Source organism: Mobula birostris, chromosome 14 (genome assembly GCF_030028105.1).
Source record: "Mobula birostris isolate sMobBir1 chromosome 14, sMobBir1.hap1, whole genome shotgun sequence".
Lineage (NCBI taxonomy): Eukaryota > Metazoa > Chordata > Chondrichthyes > Myliobatiformes > Myliobatidae > Mobula > Mobula birostris.
In genome coordinates this window covers 72,324,150-72,349,628 of record NC_092383.1, presented here as the reverse complement: position 1 = coordinate 72,349,628, position 25,479 = coordinate 72,324,150, and the positions used below count along the sequence as shown (strand labels likewise).

General features: G+C 42.0%; 1 protein-coding gene across 5 annotated transcripts in view; it reads left to right on the top strand.

The window, feature by feature from the left end:
• Positions 1-25,479, top strand: part of celsr2 (cadherin, EGF LAG seven-pass G-type receptor 2) — a 363,567-nt gene that overhangs the window by 124,248 nt on the left and 213,840 nt on the right. The gene's annotated exons all lie outside the window — the stretch shown is intronic.

Genomic DNA, 25,479 nt, shown 5'->3' with positions numbered 1-25,479 from the left:
AGAAGGAGTTTCTTTAGCCATAGGGTGGATAATCTGTGGAATTCTTTGCACAGACTACTGTGGAGGCTAAGCCATTTAGCACTACCCCACTATTTTGTTCTCCTTTTGCACAAATATTTTATACATATTTCTTGTTATAAGTTATGGTAATTTTTTTAATGTCTTGTGCTGTACCGCTGCCACAAAGCAATAAATTTCATGGCATACATCAATGATAATCAACCTGGTGATTTGGCGATACGTTTTTTTGTAAAATAGCTGATGTCCTGATATTCAAAATAAAATTATTACCATTGGCCAATCTGTTGTTATTTAAATGAATGGAACCAAATATTATGAAGGGTGGCTAATATTACCATGCTTATGCAGTGTAGGATTCTGAAGAATTCTCACTCTGTCATTGTCCTTTCTCTTCCACTGGCTTATTACTTTCAGATTCTCTTACTGCATTTCATTTTCCTTCTACTTGGAGTATTTTGTTCTATCAGCGAATAGACTGGAAAATTCCCTGCTTGCAAGTGGAAAAGTGATCTTACTGAACAGATGGATAGAAAGAGCAGTCCTGTGAAATCAGATCTATCTCCTTCATCACTCTGCTCTTCATTCCTCGTTTCTTACCTTGGCAACAAATGACTAATACAGTTGGGCACTTTCTCTAGCTCTCCAGCAGAAATTTAGTCACACTGGTAACTGGCATCTGTTGGAGTATAATGGTCATTTTAACTATTATTGAGATAATAGTTAGCAGTCCAATATACCACTTCAAAAGATTCCCGTAAAGATTCTTAAATATTTGTCTTAAAAGTCACTACTGCAGTGTAACTGAAGAAGCAGTAGGTTTAGCAGAATACAGCCTCTCGGCTTGATACAGCTCCTGCTTGATGACAATGGTTATGCATCTGTGGAACACCGGAGTCTCCAAACAAAGGCACTTTTTGCTTATGATATCTGTGTATTTTCTTCTGGCTGGCATGTTGACCCAGTTTTCTATTGCTTGCTGTGCCTGTCAAAATCACCAAGCTGGAGTATAATAAAGAGCTGTGGGAAAATCACGAGGAAATGCACATGAGTCATGAGTGTAGTTAGAATCTCGAACAAAGGATGCTGTTTTTTTTGTAGATTTTTGTCCCAATTAAAATAAGCACTTTTTTAAGATCAACTAGCTAGATTAGGTTCAGTTAAACAGACTACATCCTTTGGCATAATAATCAAGTGAGGGTTTGTTGGTAAAGCAAGAGAGACCAAAGCATTTCACAAATTTTAGAGATGTATAGGGAGTAGTGAAGCAACTACAGAATATAAAACTCACAATTACTTTTAACTTGCTGTCCCTGCTTCTACTGTTGTTCAGTGTTTCATGTACTGTTTGCCTTAGCTGCTTACGATTGATTGAATTTCAGAATTTTCAAAGTGCCCAGATATTGTCCAGTATTTACTTTCTCATTTTGCCTTTATCTCCTTTTCTCAATTTTCAAAGAGATTTTGATACCCTGCTGGCTATGCTTGGTTCAAGTCACATGAAGCTTATTACTTCTAAAGATTTTCAGCTTTACAAATATTAAATTCTAGGCGCTGGACATTTCTGTAATTATTCTCCAAAATAGATGGAACAGTCCCTTTAAATCTGCCTTTCTGAATGTTGTTTGTATGGATCAGTAGATTTGCAGCATTTGTGACTGTCAAGTCTTCAGTTTTTGAAGCATCCTATCTTGACACTCATTTAAATTGAAATGAAAATTTATTGGGAAACAGCCATATGATAAGCAGCTGGATATCTTGTGGTTAATTGTTATGGCACATTCAGACATAAGCAGATGGAATAGTTTATCTTTGCTCTGTAAGATTAACACAAAGTCAATTAGTTCCCCGTGCCTACATCTAGCCTGATAGAGTGGCTAGCAGTTGGCATTTTGAGCCCTGACAAATTCATCACCCTGTTTCAGATTAAGAAGTAGGCTGAGCAAACACAGACAATAACCAACATGAGTTTACATATCCAGTCAGCATGAGGAACCAATAAATGCATTCCTCAGATAGATGATGCTTTTTAATTCTTCAGCGAAATCGAAATCCAAGTTTAGAAAGTTAAGCAATTGTACATTGAAGAGGAGGAGGTAGAGCCATCCACAACATGCAAACAAAAAAGAAATCTGTGAAATCTTGCACAAGCAAACAGTGACTGCAGGTTTGTCATTGGACAATATGGTGACATGCAGTTTAGGTTGTTCTGATACACATTCTTTTCCACATTTAAGATTAGCTTTGCCTTAAAGATTAACGTTAGCTTCATTTGTCATATGTACATTGAAACATCGAAACACGCTGTGAAGTGCATGGTTTGCGTCAAATCAGCGAGGATTGTACTGGGCAGCTTGAAGTATCAGTACGCTTCCGGCACCAACGTAGCATGCCCACAACTCACTCCCCTAACCTTACATCTTTGGAATGTGGGAGGAAACCGGAGCATCCGGAGGAAACCTACACAGTTACTGAGAGAATGTACAAACCCCTCACAGGCAGCAGTGGGAATTGAACTCGTGAAAGCTGGTGCTGTAATGCGATGACCGCCACGTTACTGAGCCATCCCCTTCAATTGCCACATTCTTCCTTAAAAACATGCTCTATGTTCTGAATATGACGAGCACGGTATATGGAAATATCTGAAGCAATCTATGAAAAAGAGCTGGAAATGTTAAAAGAGTCTCTGATACAGTATTGTTCTGCAGCTCCTCCCCCACCCCTCCACAAATCTGACCTTTTAAGGCACCAGTGATGCGGAGAAGTTAATACACTGCACTTCCATAATTATGAAATTGTTCAATTGTTATTCAGACCAAACATCAGAATGGGGAAAAATGTGATCTAAGTGACTGAGTGTGGAATGATTGTTGGTGGCAGATGGGATGGTTTGAGTATCGCAGAAACTGTTGATCTCTTGGGATTTTCACGCTCAACGGTCTCTAGAGTTGACGGAGAATGGTGAGAAAAATCCAGTGAGCAGTTCTGTGGGTGAAATTGTCTTGTTCATGAGAGAGGTCGGAGGAGAATGACCAGCCAGGCTCAAGCTGATAGGAAGGCGACAATAACTCAGATAACCACGTGTTACACCAGCACGCGCATGTCAAACCTTGAAGTGGATGAACTGCAGTAACAGAAGACCACACCAGGTTCAACTCCTGATAAAGTGGCCATTGAGTTTATGTCAATGCGCGTGCATAGAGGCAAGTAGGCTCCGGATCTTACCCAGGTAACGTTAGACAGGATCCGTGCTTCCAGCAGATATGTAAAAGATACTTTAGTTGGAAGAGAAGTTGGTGCCTGAGGCAAGCAAGATTTTCAAAGGGTTCAAAAGGATACAGTAAATGAGAGGTGTGGTGCAGACTGCAAATCATGGAGGCATGCTGACAGGTTTTAGTGAGACTCCCAGTCTCTGGAAAATAAGCCATGCTTATATCATTCAGATAATTGACAGTTTCACTTTCAGAGTATGTCATTAACAGGGTTTTTTTTCTCCCTAGCAACCAATCCCAAAGACATTAGAAAAGAAATTATAGTTGATAAGCAAGTTCACTTGATAGTGCTAAAAATATTTTTTAGCAGCTCGTCTCTTGAAATTAACTATCATGTTTTCAGTCTGATTGTTTTCCAGGCAAAACCCATATTTAATCCTTTAACAACTGTCTGAGTGCTGTACTTCAATGAGGCACTTATAAACTGGCACTGGGTGGAGAATTTTGAGCTCATATTGGTGCAGTGTACTGCCAGTTTACATAGCCATGTATATTAACCGTGATAGCAATTATAAAGAAAACTAACCAACAAAGATAAATACCTTGCATTTACACAGTGCCTGCTTTGTGTCCTCAAAAATCAGAGAAATATTTTTATATATCACCATTGTTGGAAATTACAAGTTTGTACTTTAGTATATCAGTTCCAAAGCAGCCTGCTGAACAAATAATTTGCTTTCCTACAGGCATTGCAATTGGAGGACCCTTTATTATTATTTTAACGCTTTAAACAAATGGGCGCCACAGTAGTGTAGCTGTTAGCACGACGCTATCACAGCCTGGGACGTCAAAGTTCAGCGTTCAATTCTGACGTTTGTACATTTCTTTCCATGATGCACGTGGATTTCCACCAGATCCTCCTCCACAGTCGAAAGATGTACTGGTTTGTAGGTTAATTGTTCTGCAACTAGACTAGTGAAATAGATGGATTGTTGGGTGGCTGGGCCTGATCCACACCATATCTCTAAAAAAAATTGATCTGTTGGTTGAAGTATTGAAACTACAGTTATCACAGCAGTCTTTGTCCTCTTTTATACATGATTGGAAATGTATCCTTCAACCACTGTTTTTAAACTCCAAGCAAAGGAAAGAACAACTCTTATAACCCCAAAGCATCCTCAAATACTTTACATTGAAGGAAGTACTTTCATCAGTGTTCAAAGTACATTTATTATCAACATATGTATACATCATACAATCTTGAGATTTATCTCCTTACAGGCAGCTACAAAAGAATAATCTCAAAAGAACCCATCGAAAATCCAATATCATCCCTATGCAGAGAAAGAGTGGGGAGAAAACAAATTGTGCAAGCAGTAAAAGCAAGCAAACAGCATTCAGGATGAAAGGGAATCCTTAGTCCCGAAGCCTGGAGCAGCTAGAGCAGGCCCACAGCCTCAGCCTCAGTACAGCAAAGAGCAGAGTAAATATCATGGAGCAGTGAGCAGAGCCAACCCAGCCCTCGCCTCTGGTCCCGACACCTTGCCTTTTCAATCCATCCAGCCCTGCGTTTAACTCGTCCGAACATTGGGTGGTTCCTTGTTCTAAGGCGCGGGCCCTGTCACATCAATACACTCTGGGTCTGGACCCCACTGCCATGTTTCAGCCCGTATCCAACCTTTCCAAATCAGCCCGGGGCTTGGATCGATCAAACCTTGCTGTCGAATCTTCCTTTCCTCTGCTCCAACTTCCTGCCTCCAACTCTGACCACTTCTCCCGAACCTGCCTCGACCTCACTCTTAGCCTCTCACCTCTTCATTGTTTGCAGTGATCATTTACCATAATTTTTACAGAAAAAGTGTAATTAATAAAGTAATTCTTGCTTTGAGGAACTGCCAGTAAGTTGTCATCTGTCTTCAGCAGTGTCATCTTAAACCAGGACCGTTGAAGGGCCTCAGACCAAAACACTGTTCAATTCTTATTGAATTTATAGGTTTTTAATGTATTGCACTGTACCGCCGCCACAAAACAACAAATTTCACAATATGTACCAGTGATATTAAACCTTGTTCTGATTCTCATTCAGTTAAAATCAACAAAATAATTAAGTCCTTCTCGGGGGGGGGGGGATAAACAGCTCCAATATATAATGCTATCAGGCAAAATACAAGTAGTTATGTTCAAAATAGCTCCAATTCCATAGGGAGTATCATGTTCAATTCTTATGACATTCAAGTAATTAAGTTCATTGCAGATGGGCATAGAGGAAAAGTATGTGCCCAGTTGAAGAGGTGGAGTGTCTGGATCAAAGATTAATATGACTTGTCTTTTGTTCCAGCTATTGCATTATTTTAGACGTGTCTGTTTGATACGTAATAGATTCAAAATACTTTATGTGCCAATTAAGCTCCCACCACACAATGAAAATAGAAATTATTCTTAATTATATGATGAAACAGTATATTTTTCTCACTTTTTTCAGTGTGGTTAGTTTTCATTGGGGCTGAGTTTAGACAAGTAACTGATGAATTAATTGTGGCAATTTTGTACCACTGGGTTCTTGAGTTTTTAAAAAAAGCAACCAGTAGAAAATGGGGTACAAATGTATAGAGAGAGCGAATGTAAAAGCTTAATGTTTAGAGAAAATTGTCCTATCATCCACTATAAATTCACAGAGACTTGTGTATCTTGGGAAGGGAAATAATATAAAAGTTATCTAAAAGGACACAAAAAGATTAACTTAACTCACATTAAATATTCTGTGGTGGCTTGGGAAGAGTGCATAGCTCCAGCCATTAGGAAGTATTTCTTTCAACAGCTGAAATAATTGCCTGGAAGTGCAGTGGAATCTGGGACACTACTTACTTTAAAAAGTTCAGTTTTTTAAAATTATTTTTTGCATTTATCCTACTTTGTTTATCAACCACTTCCCCCAAAGATCTCCATACTGAGCCATAAGTCCTTTGCCAACCTAAGGTTTCTCTTTGCCCTTGGATTCTGGGCACTTGGTGGCCCAGATGCACCGAAATTTTCAGTGGTTTCTAGATCACTGGAAGAGAACACCACCCACCAAAGAAAAAGCCGAATGATAGCGCTCCCAGTGCTGACAAGGGCCATGACCTCTCACCCCTTCATTACTAAGGCAACAATGTGAAAGACAGTGGTTTGGCCACCACTCAAGTACTGTGGTAATCTATTCACCTTCCAAAAAAAGCAATGGCAGAAGTAAACAATCACATGAGTTGCCATCTGTGGACAAGTCAGGTAAATCAGCCCAATCTGTTTTGATCTTGTTAAATTGAGATAAACAATGTGTATTAAAAAGTTCTAAATAAAATAGGATTTCTATTTTGCTAAAAGATGTCAGCTGACAGGTTATTCAACACATGCAGTTTCAAAGAAATGAAATATTTTTGAAGAGGTTCAATGTTCCATTTCCCATTTGTTATTGAGGCATGTATTCCCTTTTGTGCACCACACAATTTTATTTTATAGTTTTCAAGAATCAACTTTATGCGCCATATACATTAACATGTATTACGAATTTACTGTGGTGTATTGTTCTGGACACAGCATGCAACAAAAAAACATTCAACAGTTATGAAGAATTATGTAAAAGTAAAATCAAAGGTTAAAATACAGTTATAGAATAAAATATGCATAAATACCAGCATGAATACATAAACAACAGTTTTGATGTTTTCAGGATGCAAGTAAAAGTCTGAATGGAGAGAAAATTTTAACTATACACAGTCGGGTATAGCTACCTTTCCAGAAGCCTCTAGAGATAATATTGGACTCTATCAAAAAGTAGAATTAGAAACTTATCACCTTGGGTAAATGTCAAAGCGTAGCTCCCTAATTTCATTTGGGGTGTAATATTTCTGCTTTAATTTAATGCAAATTATTTGTATTTTATTCACTTTCCTTCTCTAGCTTCCAAGATCTATTTATAATTCTGCGCCCTTATGAGTTGCAGTTCATTTATAAGCTCACGGACAATAGTATAAATGACATTACTGTATGCTGAAATGCTACAGAATGAATACGGAAGTAAAAGGGAAAAAAGTGCTTTTCAGACAGTGTAGTTGCGTAGAGGCTTCCCAAGTGAAGCTGCCTTTGATGCCATTTATATGTAACTTCTGGCAATGTTTCCAACTTTCAGCCATGTGTCAATCATTCGATCATTATCATAATTATCTGCTTCCTTTTCAGTGTAATTATTACCTTTGACAGGAATGTGCATCAAAACCAAACTTAATGGGAAGGGTCTTGGTGAGTCGGTCAGCCCTTCGTGCTTAGCTTCTAGGAAGGTGCTGACAATAGTGGCGTCTGGGGTCCTGGGAAGTAATGAAAATTGAGCTTGTATTTTAACACAGGATTACATACTATTAAGCTAATGCTACTGCTTGTTATCTAGCTGAAGCAGCCTGGGAAATGGAAGGTGAAGTGCAGTGACCGAGAACAAAGTATTTCAATTTTTTATTAGACGTGCATTGGCCCAGTTCCCTGCTGTGAACATTATAGAATAAAGAGCTTAAGTTTAAGATTATGTATTCATATATTGTGTCTTCAGGTCTTTTGGTTAAATGTCCCCAATATTAATGCCTAATATCAATTGTTAAGCCAGATGGGTCTCTTAGTCAGCAGTGCTTCATTGGGCTTCCATTATATCTTAGATTGCCTTTTTAAAATACTAAGACTGATATTATATGGTAACTATAGTTCATTTTCAGCATTTGTATATCTTCAGTAAATATGCTCAGTGGGTATCACTATCCTTTGGTGTACTTAATTATTTATTGGGATGCAGTGTGAAGTAGGCCCTTCCAGCCCTTCGAACCACACCACCCAGCAATCCCCAGTTTAATCCCAGCCCAATCATGGGACAATTTACAATGACCAATTAATTTACCAACTGCTATGTCTTTGAATGTGGGGGGAAGCTGGAGCACCTGGAGGAAACCCATGGGGAGAATGTACAAACTCCTTACAGGCAGTGGTGGGGATTGAACCCTGGTTGCCTGTATGGTGAGGCATTGTGTTAACCACTACTCTACCGTGCCGCCCCAAACTTATCTAATGAGTAATACCTACTTATCAGCAGTATTAACTGCTTGAACAGTGGCCATTGATGTCTGCTTTAACAGTAAGTAAAATAAATAAACTGGACCTAACTAAATAAATTACCCCATCCACTTCAGTGTTCACCATTGTAAAATAATAAAGATACTGCAGTGCAGTTTCAAAGCCATAATCCTACTTTAATGTTTTGTCTTTTCCTGGAGGCAAAACATTGTTTGCTATGATATGGTCATGCTGACACTGACAGTCATTCAGTACTTTCCTTGAATTGCTATTTTTAAAAGTTCCATTATGTTTCCAGTTCTTTTGACGTGACATGGCTCCCACTTAATGGCCATGTTTGCATCTTCCAACCATCCAGAGGCTGATTATATTCTCCGCAGCCCCAGTAAGCAGGTGCTGAGACCAATCTTAGTGATTTGGATTGGGTTAAGTGACCATATTTACACATGAGGTTGTTGGAAAGCACTGATTTTTTTTTAAAGTAATACTTTTAATAAGATATGTACTTTTTAAAAAAACTCGTGTATTTTTCACACTGGCAGAAAACAGTATAGCAGCTAAGCTAACAGTTTATCACCTTTCTCATTTTTCATTAGCACGTTACCCATGTGATGTAGTTGTTTTAATTATGTAGCCTATTAACTAATTTAATTCTATGTAAGGAATTTTCCTTACCTATAAAGGTAATAGCTTTTTCAGAAGTGCCATCTTTATTCCTTTGTCTTACACCCCTTAAACTAATTCCCCTCTTTGCATCGTTTCTCAGCTCTTTATTCAGTTTGCTTAGTATTTGTATGTTCGTAATCTAAAATAAACTGACATTTTGGAATAAAGTCTGCTTGCCACTTTTGAGTCCCATAAGAATCCTAAGGATCAAAAATTAAATGGAGATCCACCAGGCTCCCAAATAAAGTATGTATTTTCAGTTCTGTAGCTATTGTCATAAGGTTGCAACCTTGGAACGGGCTTTAGAACCAATAACGTTTCTTTGAAGAGTAGGTATAGTTGTAATGCAGGAAATGAGCTTGTGATAAGTCACCTTGACTTAATGCTGTCTTTTTATACTTGGGATTGCACATTTGGGGCAGTGGAAAGCTGTGGCTTTCTCATATCTCCCACAGTTTTCCACTGATGGATCGGGTAACTGGCTGTCAAGCAGGAAAGCCTGTGGGAGAAAGGTGAAGCAGATTTGTCAGTTGGGGAAGCTGAAGAATTTGTACTTGCATCATAGTGCAGTGGATGGGAAGGGAGCAGTTAGTTCGGGGTTACGTTCGATTATTATCAAGGGATCAAGAATGTCATTGAAAAGTGAGGGGAAAGACATGGGAGAAGCTGATAACATAATAAGGTGGAGGTGGTGTTTTTCTCAGTATGAAGAATGGTAAATGGAAGAGGTGTCATAGGAGACCACTGGTCAACTTGCCAGGCTGGAACAGGTATTTCTCCTGGTCCACACCTGGTGCTGTGAAGAAAGTTGCCTCATTTATGCCAATCTTTTGATTTACTTCCTACGACATGGAAACTTAAACAACATAGGTTTAAGAATAAAATTCTAACAAAATAAAGATGTGTAGCCTCAAGGTTTCAACCTTCTGACTTGTTCCCTAAAAATGGGAGAGGTTGAGTGGACTGGGACATTATCCATCTGAGTGTAGGAGAATGAGAGATAATTATCACCCGGTAGCACTTGCATCTACATTGATGAAATGCTTTGAGAGGTTGGTCATGACTAGACTGAACTCCTGCCTCAGCAAGGACCTGAACCCATTGCAATTTGCCTATCATCACAGTAGGTCAGGGGCAGACGCAATCTCAATGGTTCTTCACATGGCTACACCTGGACAGCACAAACACCTACGTCAGGATGCTGTTCATCGACTATAGCTCAGCATTTAATACCATCATTCCCACAATCCTGATTCAGAAGTTGCTGAACCTGGGCCTCTGTACCTCTCTCTGCAATTAGATCCTTGACTTCCTAACCAGAAGACCACAATCTATGCGGATTGGTGATAACATATCCTCCTCGCTGACAATCAACACTGGCGTACCTTGGGTACGTGCTTAGCCCACTGCTCTACACTCTGTATACACATGACTGTGTGGCTCGGCATAGCTCAAATACCATCTATAAATTTGCTGACAATACACCCATTGTTGGTAGAATCTCAGGTGGTGATGAGAGGGCATACAGGAGTGAGATATGCCAACTAGTGGAGTGGTGCTGCAGCAACAACCTGGCACTCAACTTCAGTAAGACGAAAGAACTGATTGTGGACTTCAGGAAGGGTAAGACGGAGGAACACATACCAATCCTCATAGAGGGATCAGAAGTAGAGAGGGTGAACAGTTTCAAGTTCCTGGGTGTCAAGATGTCGGAGGATCTAACCTGGTCCCAACATATCGATGTAGTCATAAAGAAGGCAAAACAGCGGCTGTACTTTATTAGGAGATTTGGCATGTCAACAAATACACCCAAAAACTTCTATAGTTGTACCGTGGAGAGCATTTAGACAGGCTGCATCACTGTCTGGTATGGAGGGGCTACTGCACAGGACCGAAAGAAGCTGCAGAAGGTTGTAAATCTAGTCAGCTCCATCTTGGGTATTAGCCTACAAAGTACCCAGGATATCTTCAGGGAGCGGTGTCTCAGAAAGGCAGTGTCCATTATTAAGGACCTCCAGCACCCAGAGCATGCCCTTTTCTCACTGTTACCATCGGGTAGGAGGTACAGAAGCCTGAAGGCACACACTCAGTGATTCAGGAACAGCTTCTTCCCTTCTGCCATCCGATTCCTAAATGGACATTGAATCTTTGGACACTACCTCACTTTTTTTAATATACAGTATTTCTGTTTTTGCACTTTTTTCCACCTATTCAATATATGCAATTGAGTTACTTGTTTATTATTATTTTCTCTGCTAGATTATGCATTGCATTGAACTGCTGCTGTAGAGTTAATAAATTTCACGTCACATGCCGGTGATAATAAACCTGATTCTAATTCTTATAAGCACATATAAAATCCCAAGGGCCGTAGTTATGGTGACTGTACTCGGTCTTATGCCCTAGATTGTGGAATCAAGAATTATTGGATATCAGTTGAAGATGAGATGGGAGAGATTTATTAGAAACCTGAGGGGCTATATTTTTTCCACACAGAGGGTGGTCCTTATGTGGAATGCACTGCCAATGGAAATGGTTGAGGCAGGTACAGTAACAACCTTTAAAAGACATTTGGGCAGGTACATGGACAGGCAGAGGTTAGTTTTTTATATATATATATATCTCTATCTCTCGCGCTCTCTCTCATATAGCATGGAATAGGCCCTTCTGGCCCAAATAACTGGTCCATTCTCATTCTCCCTCCCTCCCTCTCTCCCTCTCCCTCTCCCTCTCCCTCTCCGTCTCTCTCACTCACACACACACACACACACACACACTCTCCCTCTCCCTCTCTGTCTCCCTCACCCTGTCTCTCTCTCACACACACACTCCCTCACCCTCTCTGTCTCCCTCACCCTGTCTCTCTCTCTCACACACACACACACACACACACACACACACACACACACACACACACACAGAGCATGGAATAGGCCCTTCTGGCCCAAGGGGCCAAGGCACCCAGCAACCCAACTATTTAACACTAGCCTAAGCACAGGATAGTGTTCAGTGCTAATGCGTGGCCAAGTGGTTAAGGCATTCGCCTAGTGACCTGAAGGTCGCTAGTTCGAGCCTTGGCTGAGGCAGCACCTGTGTCCTTAAGCAAGACACTTAACCACACATTGCTCTGTGATGACACTAGTGCCAAGCTGTATGGGTCCTAATTCCCTTCCCTTGGACAACATCAGTGGCGTGGAGAGGGGAGACTTGCAGCATGGGCAACTGCTGGTCTTTCATACAACTTCACCCAGGCCTGTGCCCTGGAAACCTTCCAAGGTGCAAATCCATGGTCTCACGAGACTAACGGATGCCTATAAATCACAGGACAAATGGGTGTAATGATGTGTCTAGTGTGGTAGTGTAGTGGGTGATGCTTGTGATTCTCACTTTCAGCTTCCACTGCTGGTGAGCAGTCTTGCGAAAAGGAGAGCTGAATGTGTAAATCTCTCCAACAGCAAGCCTCATGTAATGCCTCCTCACTGGCAGCACAGGAATCTGAACTCCTTTTAGACTCGGGCTGAACTACAGAGGACATGGAGGAGGTCTGGCCCTTGCACAAGGAGCACGCAAGTCCACCGGCAGGTGGACGTGCCTTGGTGCTCGTGAACCTGATCCCCAGCTATGGGTAAATAGACCCACTGCTTTGTGGGCAGCCTTGGGAGAGATGAAGGCTACAGCAGTAAATCCAGACAGCAAATCCAGAGTGGTGCCCCAAGGCGTCTGGACGTCATTGAACATCCTTCCGGCAGCTCCTGCAGCCAAGCTGGTGCTAAACATTCTGCTGCATAAGCTTTCCTTTGGACTAGACTGGTGAAGCCAAGATCTTGACAACCGGGCATATCTCCACACCTTCTGGCCAGGTTTGTGAGGATGATCATCATCACCCATTGCCCTTCAAGACAGACACATTCCAACCAATCACAGGACAATTTATAATTACCAGTTAACCTAGTAACAGATATGTCTTTGGACTGAGAGAGTTTTAAGAAGCCATGGGCCAAGCCTGGGAGAATGAGACTAGCTTCGATAGGTGTCTTGGTCAGTGTGGTTGGACAGAAGGGCCTGTGTCCATGCTATATCGACCAATGCCCCTAGCTTATCCAATACTTCCTCCTGCCTCCTTTAAAACCGAACACGGGCTTGATGCATATCGAGTTCTTGTCTGAGATTTTTAATCTTCTACACAACCCGATCTGCCCATTTTGGAGGGGGGGGGGATAATCTATTTTAGCAATCTATTTTAGCAACGGATGTTGAGAGATAAATTATGGCCAGTGCTCCGGGGAAAATTCCCCTGCTCTTCAAAATAATGCAATGGGATCTATTATATGTGCCTTAGAGAGCTCACTTGGCTTCTGCTTAACATAATATCTGAAGAGCATCTTCTCTTGACAGTGCAGTGCTCCCTTAGTGTCATCTTAAGTTTTGCGTTCAGTTCTCTGGATTTTGGATTAGGACCTACTTTCTCCTGACTCAGGTGAAAGTGTTATTTGTTACTGAGTCCAGGCTGACAAGAACGTGCCTGTTTATGGTTTAGTGCTGGAGTGGGAGTTTCTATAACGTCAATTTCAAACAAAATAAGGCATTGGCAAAATTAGCAATATGTCTGAAACTTGAGACGTTTTACTGGAAGGTTAGTGAGAATATACAGCCAAGTAATTGGGGAGTGGCACCTAACAATGGCTGTCTGCATGCACAAGCAAGAGAAAATCTGCAGACGCTGGTAATCCAAGCATCACAAGCAGAATGTTGGAGGGATTCAGCAGACCAACCAGCATCTGTGGAAAATAGTAATGTTGACGTTTTGGGCTGAGACCCTTCAGCAGGACTGGAGAAAAAAAGATGAGGAGTAGAGTTAAAAGGTCGGGGGAGGGGAGGGAGAAACACAAGGTGATAAGTGAAACCAGGAGGGGGAGGGGTGAAGTAAAGAGCTGGGAAGTTGATTGGTAAAAGAGATACAGGGCTGGAGAAGGGGGGATCTCATAGGAGAGGATAGAAGGCCATGGAAGAAAGAGAAAGGGGGGCGGAACACCAGAGGGAGGTGATGGGTAGGCAAGAAGATAAAGTGAGAGAGGGAATGGAGAATGGTGGAGGTGGGGTGGGGGAGGGGAGGCATCATTACCAGAAGCTTGAGAAATTGATATTCATGCCATCAGGTTGAAGATCATCAAGATGAAATGTCACCTACCACCCTACCAGCTTCCACACCGACCAGCCTCCACACCGACACATAATTCTCTGTAACTTCTGCCATCTCCAAGCAGATCCTACCACCAAGCACATCTTTCCCTCTCCCCCCCACCCCACTTAATGCTTTCCTAAGGGATCGCTCCCTACATGACCCTCTAGTCCATTCACCCCTCCCCACTGATCCTCCCTCCTGATACTTATGCTTGCAAGCGGAACAAGTGCTACACCTGCCCCCACATCTCCTCCCTCACTATACCTGTGAGTCTTTTGGGTCATACACTATGCCAGTGCTCCTGGTGTGGCCTCCTGTGTATTGGTGAGACCTGATATAAATTGGGAGACCACTTCACCAAGCACCTACACTCTGTCTGCCAGAAAAAGTGGGATCTCCCAGAAGACACCCACTTCCCATTTCCATTCCGACATGTCAATCCATGGCCTCCTCTACTGTTGTGATGAAGCTACATTCAGGCTGGAGGAGCGACACCTTATATTCCGGCTGGGTAGCCTTCAACCTGATGGCATAGACATCGATTTCTCAAACTTCCTATAATGCCCCCCTCCCGTCCACCATTCTCCACTCCTCTCGCCTTATCTCCTTGCCTAACCATTGCCTCCCTCTGGTGCTCCTCTCCCTGTTCTTCCCTCCATGGCCTTCAGTCCTCTTCTATTAGATTCCCCCTTCTCCAGACCTGAGTCCCTTTCACCAATCAACGTCCCAGCTCTTTACTTCACACCTCCCCCCTCACACTCCCCCTTTCACCTATCACCTTGTCTTTCTCCCTCTCCTCCCCCCACCTTTTAACTCTGACTACTCATCTTTTTATCTCAAGTCCTGCTGAAGGCCTGAAATGTCGACAGTACTCTTTTCCATAGACGTTGCCTGGCCTGCTGAGTTTCTCTAGCATTTTGTGTGTGTTGGTTACATGCAGCCGCATTGGAAGATCAGTGCCTCCAAATCCAAAGCCAATGGGAATTATGTTGCTTTTAACTATTGAATGTAATTGAAAATAGAGTCAAGCAGTCAAAGTGACCCTGAGATAAAGTACAGAGAAAGAAACTTCTGAGAGCACTCAGCAGATTAGGCAGCATCTATTGAAAGAGAGGCTAAGTTAATGGTTGATGTCAAGGATCCTGCTCCAGAACTGAAGGAAGAAATTCTCACGAAAGGTCTTTGACACAAAACAGTAACTCAGTTTTTCTTTCTAGAGGTGCTGCCTGATCTGCTGAGTGTTTCAAGCTTTTTCTCCTTGTTTCAGATGTCTGGCAGCAGCAGCGACTTGATTTTCAATTACCAGAGAAGATGAGAGACTATATGCTTCTGGAATCACAGTTTGTTCTGGTTTTGGACTCTTAGCTCTGTATTAAAACAACATATTCAATGGTTCATTTATTATCAATGTATACAACTCTGAAGTTCTTCATAATAAGTTCTGCACAATACTAATGCCAGTTTAAATAGCATTGAACAACAGCAAAACAGAATTCTAAATTTATCAAAATTATGACATGGTGTCTTAAACTCTATCAAACTCAAAGTGACACGTAAATGCGACATGGTAACGTAGCCGTTAGCAGAATGCTTGATAGTACAGGTGACCTGGGTTCAATTTCCACCACTGTCTGTAAGGAATTTGTACGTTCACCCCGTGACTGCGTGGGTTTCCTCTGGGTGCTCCGGTTTCCTCCCACAGTCCAAAGGACATACGGGTTATTAGGTTGATTGGTCTTTGTAAATTGTCCCTTGATTAGGCTAGGGTTAAATCATGGGTTGATGGGCAGTGTGGCTCGAAGAGCTGCAAGGGCCTATTCTGCACTGTATCCCAATCAATCAATCAATCAATAACTGTGTTTGGCAATATTAGTGCAGATTATTTAAAATTTAGTCCAAGGGAGAGGTCTAATGGAGTACCTTGAGGGACGAAAGGGAGATGGATGGGTTAAAGGGGAAATTACAGACTGTGGGGCATAGGAGCTGTAAGCACAGTCATCAACTGAGTTGTGAAAAATGTGCTAAGGTTCGTCCATTGTCATCGATGAAGACCTTGACACCATTAGTACTTTTTACGAGGTCGGGTTGCTGGCTCGACACTCAACCCAGCATGGATGGAGAGCGTGCACGGGAGCCGGCTGGATTCCAACTCGGGACCTTTTGCCCCGAAGTCCTGCGCTGATGTCACTACACCACCAGCCAACTTTTATGATGGTGTCGAGACTCGCTCTTGATTTGGATTTAAGTGAGGGAGAGTTGTGCAGCATCAGCCTCACTCTCTCTTCCCAATTCCCATCTGGATCCAGTGGCAAGACAGAGTCGAGACGGCTGGAGATAGGACTAGGCGCGGTGGATGACCAGGACATCTTCTGTGTCTTGACGTGCTCTACTCGTTCCACGACGCTTGCAGAGACCGCCTTCTTGACTTATGGACCTTCCATTGGTCTCGTCCACTCAGTCCACCAGAGTCTGTCTTCGCATGCTGGGATAGACAACACCCTATCTCACCGAGGGTTTGAGACCTGTCACTATCCTCACCTGGTTTAGCCGGCTTGTCAAAGCTGTTGCCCGGGGTGTGGCCACTGTGGCATGCAAACAGCTACGGGGAGCCACAGGTGAGAGCTGAGTGCCAGGTGGGGACCAAAGGATGTGACATGTTCCCCCACCAGAGGTGCTACCCCTCCCTGACTCCCCATACATGTGATAAATGTAAGATGTGCAAGAAGTCTGAATTAATTAAATGCAGATATCATGGAGATTATGGCTCTGGAGAATAATGAGGGCTGTGACCACGGAAGCCTGAGAATTTTAAAATCTAGGAGTTGTTTAATGACTAATTGTAGGTCAGTGCAAGCAAGGACCATGACATAGTACAGCATGCAGCTGCTGTTAGACTAGCAGCTGCAGGTGAAGTTTAGCCATTCTAACAATTATACTTGAAGGAGGTCTCAGTTCAGTCTCAAATTTTGTTGTAGGACATTTATTCATTTATTTAGCACACAGTGTGGTAACAGGCCCTTCCAGCCCAACAAGCCCATGGTGCCCAATTACACCTTTGTGTCCAATTAACCTGCAAATCTATGTGTCCTTGGAAAGTGGAAGGAAATGGGAGCAGCCAGAGGAAACGCACATGGTGATGGAGAGAACCGTCAGCAGTGGTATTGCTGGCCCTCTGATAGTATTATGCCACTGAGCTGTCCCACACTGGATGTTGGGTGACCACAATTTCTTATCTTAGTCAGCCTGGATTTACAGAAAGCAGGGAAAAGTAGAAGTAATTTTTAAATGGTAAAAAGTTTAAAAGGTGTTAGAATCAATGTTCCCTCCAAGGTGTGCTTGCATGTGCATGCACACATCTTTTGCTACTAGCGCACAAATGAATTTAAGCTGCGCACAAGATGTTGTCACCCTCTACCTCATTGGCCTGGTAAGTATATTTCACGATCATACACAATCACATTTCCTTTTCCGGTTTCTGCTGTGGATGGTGTTGAGAATGTGGAGTTTGCAATGACTTGTCTGCATACTTTAGACCTGGCTTACTTATACCAGTTTTATTGAAGAAATTATTGATTCACCATGTTGAATTCCAAAGAAGCAAACACAGTGAAGAGCAAAAGGACTGCTAGTTCATTTAAAGCAGAATGGCTTAATGAAACAGTAGAAACTGCTACAATGAAAGCTCATGAAGTCAGGAACGTGCAGCGACGAGAAATATTTATGTACAATACAGAAACTGGTGTTACCTCTGTGTACTGTCGCAATGCAAAAGTTGCTGGAGAATTTGCAAGTGGGAAGAAGTGGAGTGATATTTTGAAACTTGACTTTTTAAACCATCATTTAGCAAGCAAATCACATAAGGATAGTGAGAAAAGCTCTGGCGAGGAAGTCCTTCATTACCCACTACAAGCCTGCTATGTATGTTTTGTGAGAATTCAAATGAACGAGAGCGAAGACAATTAAACCCAGAAGAAGTCAAGCTTGTTGACAGTTATTTTATTTCTTTTAAACATTGAAAAGCAAACTGGACTTGGTAGTTTATTATCCTTAGAATAGCTTCAGGTTTACTTCCACTTAAAAATTCAGTACGCACATGTTGTTGTCACTGGACAAATAATTGCACAGCGCAGGATTTTTGTGCACACTGGTCATTGCAAATTAGAGGGAACGTTGGTTAGATTTCTTGTACATGAATCTCTCCAGGGAACTTCAAGACACAGCAAATTGGGAAGTCAAATGAAACATTAGTCCTTTTTGGAAAACAATGTGAGGTCAAGTGTAGGGGTATCTGTTATGTTTTGTAACTCCAAAGCAATAAACTAATTGAAAGAAAAATAAGGGAGCCAGGAGATAACTTGTGTATGTTTGTTTTTACTTTAAGTGTGGCATGTACATATGACACGGTAGGGTGATGACATATGCTATTCACATATTTTGTACATAAAAATATAATGAATTATTTAAACAATAAAGAATGCTTAATCAAATAATATAATTAGAATATTACTCAAAGATCACTAATAAGTACAGAACACTCCTACATGGTTAGCTATAAACTCCAACTCAATATAATTCAACTTAGATGCATGTACTATGCATGCGGTACACTATAAAATATAACTACTATGGAAAGAAAGTCTTTGACTACAAGTACCTCAGGTCAAGAATGATGAGTTCGGAGAAGGACATAAAGATACGGAAGGTGCTGGCGTGGAGGGCTATGAATGACATGAAGGAAATCTGGAAGTCGAACCTGACCAGAGGGCTTAAAAAGTGGATTTTCATAGCAGTCATAGAGTCCATTCTCATGTACGGATGCGAGACGTGGGCACTCACCAAGACGATGTGAAAGTCTCTAGATGGTTGCTATACACGAATGCTCCAGATGCCTCTTGGCATGAGTTGGCAACAGCACATGACGAACGTCACCTACCAATGCTCACCACTAAAATCGAGGCGAGGAGACTGCAACTAGCGGGGCACTGTCTATGCCACCCCGAGCTACCTGCCAGCCTGGTCATCATATGGGAGCTCAAGCACGGGAGGATGAACCCTGGGCACCCTCCCAAGACTATGGTCAACACGCTCCTAGAAGACAGCGGCGTGGCTAATGTGGATGAACTGAACACACTGATGAGGGAGAGGGAGAAGTGGAGAGTCCGTCATCTTGCCCGATGCCGGCCCCCTAGGCCTGAGTCGATGTTGTAGTAGTAGTAGTAGAAGACATCCACAGCATAGTAAATTTTAAATTGTTCCATTCAGGCCTAAAGATTTAATCTCTGTGGAGGATTTTTTAATCTTGAGGGATAATGTCTTTCCTGACAAGGGAGGTCACTCTGCTTGGCAGGTGAGCCTTGCAGCTGTGAAAACTATCTCAAGTTCTGGATCCTCCGAGATTATATCCTGCTCCGATTACACAGGGTCCTGCTGAGACCACATGTGAAATGAGGTGTACAGGTCTGGAGGGATATAGATTTGTGACTGAGGAGCTGATGTGATGTAATACCATAAGAAAGTAAGAGCAGGCGTAGGACACGTGGCCCCTTTCACTTCTGTTATTCAATGTGATCATGGCTGATCTATTCAGGCTTCATTTCCTCTTTTCTGCTCATTCCCTATAACCATTGATTCCCTGATCCTCAAACAAAAAAATAATGCTTCCTCCTTAAATGACCCCAATGAACTAGCCCCCACAACACTCTGAGATAGTGAGTTCCTGAAGTTTTAAGGTTCATCAGTATAATTCTTGGAATGCTGGTTTGTTGGATGTGGAGAGACTAAGTAGAGCAAGCCCGAATGTCTTGAGCTTAGCAGAGTGAGAGGTAATCTCATTGTAACAGGTAAAATTCGGACAGGGCTCGACAATGTGGATGTGGAGTTGGTGTCAGTCCGACCTTGGTGGCCTAACCCCAAGGGTAATAATGTGAAAATAAGGACAGAGATGACCCAGTGAGTACTGAGTTTTAGAAGCTCAGTCACTGAGTGCACTCAAGACAGAGGCTGATAGATTTTTAGATATCTTGGAAGGTGTTGTTAACATTGAAGATCAACTAAGATCTTATTGAATGGCAGAGCAAGCAGTAGAGGCTGAATGGAGTACTCCTGTTCTTAGTTCTGAGTAAAACACACAGAATGGTGGTGGAATTCAGCAGGTCAGGCAGCATCTACGGAGGGAATAATGAAGGTTTCGGCTCGATACCTCGACTCTTTATACTTTTCTATTGATGCTGCCTGACCTCCTGAATTCCTCCAGCATTTTGTGTGTGGTGCACTGGACTTCCAGCACCTGCAGGATCTCTTGTGTTTACAGTCTCGCTTCAGCTGGCTTTGTTTCTAACGCTAGATGCAGAATCTCTTCTCGGAAACAAGAGAAAATCTGCAGATGCTGGAAATCCAAGCAGCACACACAAACTCCTGGAGGAACTCAGCAGGCCAGGCAGCATCAGGACTGAGGATAATCCTGCTGAAAGGTCAGCTGTTTACTCTTTTCCATAGATGCTGCCTGGCCTGCTGAGTTCCTCCAGAGTTTTGTGTGTGCTGCAGGATCTATTATGTCTATGTTACCATTTCTTATGTTGTAACTGTATAGTATTGTCTGTGATTCTATCAATGGAATACCCCAATGGAGGTTTAACACTCCAATGTTCTCCCCTGTCCACATAACAACCGCAGAATAATTTCAGTGAAGTGAAGTATACTTGCCCAAGAAGACAATATATGATCATATAGAGCTTTCTGATAGACTAAAGCCATTGTTACAGCAAATCTGTTCTCCAGACACACATATTTAAGGACTGCTGTAGCAGGAGTGTCTGATGGTGGTCACTTATGAGACAGCAGGGTTGTATTTTCTCCTCAATGACCCATGCAGAGCATTTCATGATTTCAGCCGAAATCATTTCAAGGATATGGAATGATTCATGCTTGAAAGTGACTTGCCTGTTGTTGGGAGTGATGCAAAAACTAACTTGAATTGACTATTCTGGTGCTTCGCTGGGGGGAAACAATTTAAATTATTAAAACACTGAAAGGAGAATTATCCATGTGAATTTCTCATCCTGTTACTTCTTTGGACTTTGTATGACAGTTAATGGAAAGTGACTGGTGACAAAGCAGTAATCTGATTAAAATGTTGAGATGACATCATGTGCTGCTTGTAAACATTGTCCAAACTTTCCAGGGGATTTTAAAATTTCAACATGATTCTCTTCCTGTTTTTTTTCCGACATCTTATCTCATAAGTGATAAGAAGCAGGATTCCACCACAGTATTTTGTCCAGGAAGTAGTTTGTCTAATATTATAAACATGCCTTCTGTTTTCTTGCATGTAAAGAATTGGGGGAAGAAAGTTGAACTTTTTCTTTCTTTTGGACTTTATCTCCATTTCTCTCCAAGTATTTGCCAAATCGGTGCAAACCCGATGCAACAGAATTCAGTAGTTCAACCTACTGAACTATTGTTCAGATTGTATCTATGATCAAAATTTGAAACCTTTCACAACGTTCATTCCATTTTGACATGATTTATGTTATTTAGTCAACTAACATCCACAAAGGACAAAGATTAATGACTGGTTAACAGGTTCTTAGTCCTGTTAATTGATTTAGAAAAGTACTGCGTGATCTATCAGAGCTGTGACTGTCAATTCTCACATAAGGTGCTGCCAGCTGAGCCAAGTGGACGTGTTAAAATAGTCTCTTTGAGTTTATTTGTCTGTTGGAAGCAGCTGTGTTTGATGTTTCCTGATGTTCTTCCTCATTCCATCCTATTATTTGTGAAGCCAATTTGATAAGATTTCCATTATGTCAAACAGATTATGCGAATTGGGTTCCGATGAGAACAGTCTGAGAAAGATTGGTTTACAACCTCTGGAGTTAAAAGAGTTGGAAAGTCTGTGGCTTATGCGTAATTTGGCATGAACCTCCCTCTCCCCCAGAGCGTTGTATCATGTGACTAGGTTCTCTTGCAACAACCATGAGGTAGAAATGGAAGGAAGAGTTTTGTCTTTCTGGAATGTAGAACACAGAAACAGGCCCTTCAGTCGACAATGTCTATATCAACCATGACACCAAATTAAACTGATCCCATCTGCCTACAAATGATCTCTATACTCCTACTCCATCCCTGTTTAAATGTGGCTTGCACTCAACATAGTGTCTTCACCTACCACCACCCCTGGCAGTGCATTCCAGGCACCTACCACTCACCATGTGTAAGAAAAAATTTGGCCCTTGAAATTCTGTTTTAATCTCCCTCAGCCCCCACTATAAAGCTATCTCCTCTAGTGGTTGACATTTGTACCCTGGTAATATCACTCTGTTTACCCCATCTGTGCCTCCCATAATTTTATAACTTTCTATCCTTCAGCTTCCGACCTTCCAGAGAAAACAGTCCAAACTTGTCCAACTTCTTGTTGTGGCACGAACAAGAGAAAATCTGCAGATGCTAGAAATCAAAGTCATACACGCACAACGCTGGAGGAACTCAGCAAGCCAGGCAACGTGTAGGGAAACGAGTAAACAGTAGACATTTCGGGCTGCCACCCAAAATGTCGACTGTTTACTCTTTTCCACAGATGCTGCCTGGTCTGCAGTGTTTCTGCAGCATTTTCTGTGAATTCTTGTTGTGGCTATTACTCTCCAATACAGGCAGGACCCTGATGGACCTCTTCTATCCTTCCATTCTTTCCTGCAGTGAGGCAATGAGAACTGCACCCAGCATTCCAATGCTGCCTAACCAACATTTCATGCAGGTGCAACATGACTCCCTAACTCTTGTTGTCAGTGGCCTAACTGATAAAGGCAAACATGGCACGTGATTTCTGTACCACCCTACCTACCCTATATTGTAAGTTTCAGGGAGTTATGGACTTGACTATGTTTTGCTTTTGTGCGTCTTCCCATTTATTGTCAACTTTCCATTATATTTGACCTCCTAGAATGCAATACCTCACAGTTTCCCAGACTAAACTCTACCTTCTATCTTTCCAGTACAGATACATCAAGGATCCAGTACATTCTTTTGATTAATCAGTACTTTTGTTCATTTGACTCACCAACAGTTTTCTAGTATCTTAGGGACAGAATCTAAGCCAAAGAGGAGAGCAGTCTCATTAAGACAAAATTTTGAGAGGATTGATGGGTGCAGGTTGAGAGGTAATTTCCTTTAGCTGGAGAGTTTGCTATTTAGTACTGAGATGGGGAGAAATTTCTTTCCTCAGAGCTCTGCATGCTGTGGATATTCAGAAATTGACTGCACTAAAGATTAATTCATTCTGAACATTTGGACATGAAATGTGGTGAATGAGCAGGAGAGCTATCTTGAAATACAGGATTAGATGTGATATTAAATGAATTGAAAGGCGTAAAGGCTCAGGTTGCCGCGTGTGCAGAAGCAGATCAGGGGCTAGGAATAGGAAACTCTTACTCATTTTCCATCTTATTACTAAATTGCATTGGAAGCATTCTTTCAGATGAAGTCCTGTTTACCTTCCCATGTGGATCCCATGTCCCACTTAAAATAAGGGTTACTCATAACATTCTGGTCAAACTCTGCCCCTTCTTGACCATAGTTTAAATAGATTTCCTGATCATAGGTAGACTGCAAATTACTTGCAGCAGTTTTCATATTATATCTCCAGAAGCTCTTCAGAAGTAAACCCACCCACTTATAGCAGTTAAAAGGGATTGCTCCATTTGCAACTGCCTAGTCACCTCTTCCGTCTCACCAGCTACGTCCCACCATGCATTCTATTCCCATGCAATTGTCGGAGGTACAATACCTGTCCTTTTGCCTCTTCCCTTTCCGCTATCTATGGACCCATTCGTTCCAAGTAAGGTAGCAATTCGCTTGCACTTCTTCCATTCTAATGTACTGCACTCGATGTTTACGGTGTGATCTGCTCTGCAGTTTGAAAACCAAACATAGGCTGAGTTGATGGATTTGAGGAGCACCTGCTCTGTAGAAGTGACCCTGAGTGTCTGGTTGCCTGCAGTTCCAGTTTCCCATTCACTCCTGCTCTGACTCTCTGACTGTGGCCTGCTGCACTGTACAATGAGGACCAGCGCAAACTTGAGGAGCAGCACCTTGTCTTCTATCTACATTGCATCCTGTCGGGCTCGATATTGAATTTTCCAGATGCAGTATATTTCTCTTTCTTCCTGTTTGTACCAGGAGTGGCAATTTCTGCCTGTTATTCTTCTTACTACTTTCCTTATTTGTAATTTCAGGCCTGTTGGCCATATCTGAGTAGTCCAAGCTATTACAGTCGGCCCTCCTTATCCGCGAGAGATTGGTTCTGGGACCCCTCGCGGTTACCAAAAAACGCGGATGCTCAAGTCCCATATTCAACCTGTCTAACTGCGGTGGACCTTAGGACCCAGCGGAACCCCGGACTTCATTTAACCTGTCTCAGTGCGGTGGAGTCCGGCAGCGGAGCTCTGAATCCGCAGTGTTTCTGTTCACGAAAATAATCACGATCACGATTTAAAATAAAGTGGAAATAATAAAGTGATCGGAAAGAGGTGAAACGCCATCGGTCATTGGAAAAGCGTTAGGCTACAGTCGGTCAACGATTGGAACAATTTTAAAGGATAAAGTGAGAAAGGCCCTGCCCCGATGAAAGCTACAATTATTACTAAGCAATGCAGTAGTTTAATTATTGGGTTTTGGGGTTTTGATCCTGCACATCAACCCAGCACGGATGGAGAGCGAGCTCGGGAGCGGTCTGTCATTGGATCGAACTCGGGAACTTCCGTTCCCGAGCCCGGCGCTGAAACATACGTTTCTTAAGTGTTTTATATGCATAGAAAGGTAAAATATATAGTATATACTAAGACAAACGTTTGACTAACTGACGCTAATTAATATCGGATGTACCTGTTCCTACTTACTTAGTAAGAGAACTTCATTTTTTTTGATCCCGATCCACGATAACCTACGCACATCCTCCCGTATACTTTAAATCATCTCTAGATTACTTATAATACCTAATACTATGTAAATGCTATGTAAATAGTTGTTATACTGTATTGTTTAGGGAATAATGACAAGAAAAAAAAGGTCTGTACATGTTCGAACAACAAGTGCTGGAAGAGCACTTCTGGGTTTTCTTGATTCGCGGTTGGTTGAATTCACGCATGCAGAACTCGGGGAAAAGGAGGACCGACTGTACAACTTCTTCTAGATTTCACAACATTAGCAAGACATACTTAAACAAAGAAGCCTAATTACCCATTTAATGGCTCCATTATTTATTTGTGGTACAGAAATTACAACTGTTTCTTGAATTGCCCTCCCCATCTTCTCTGCTCC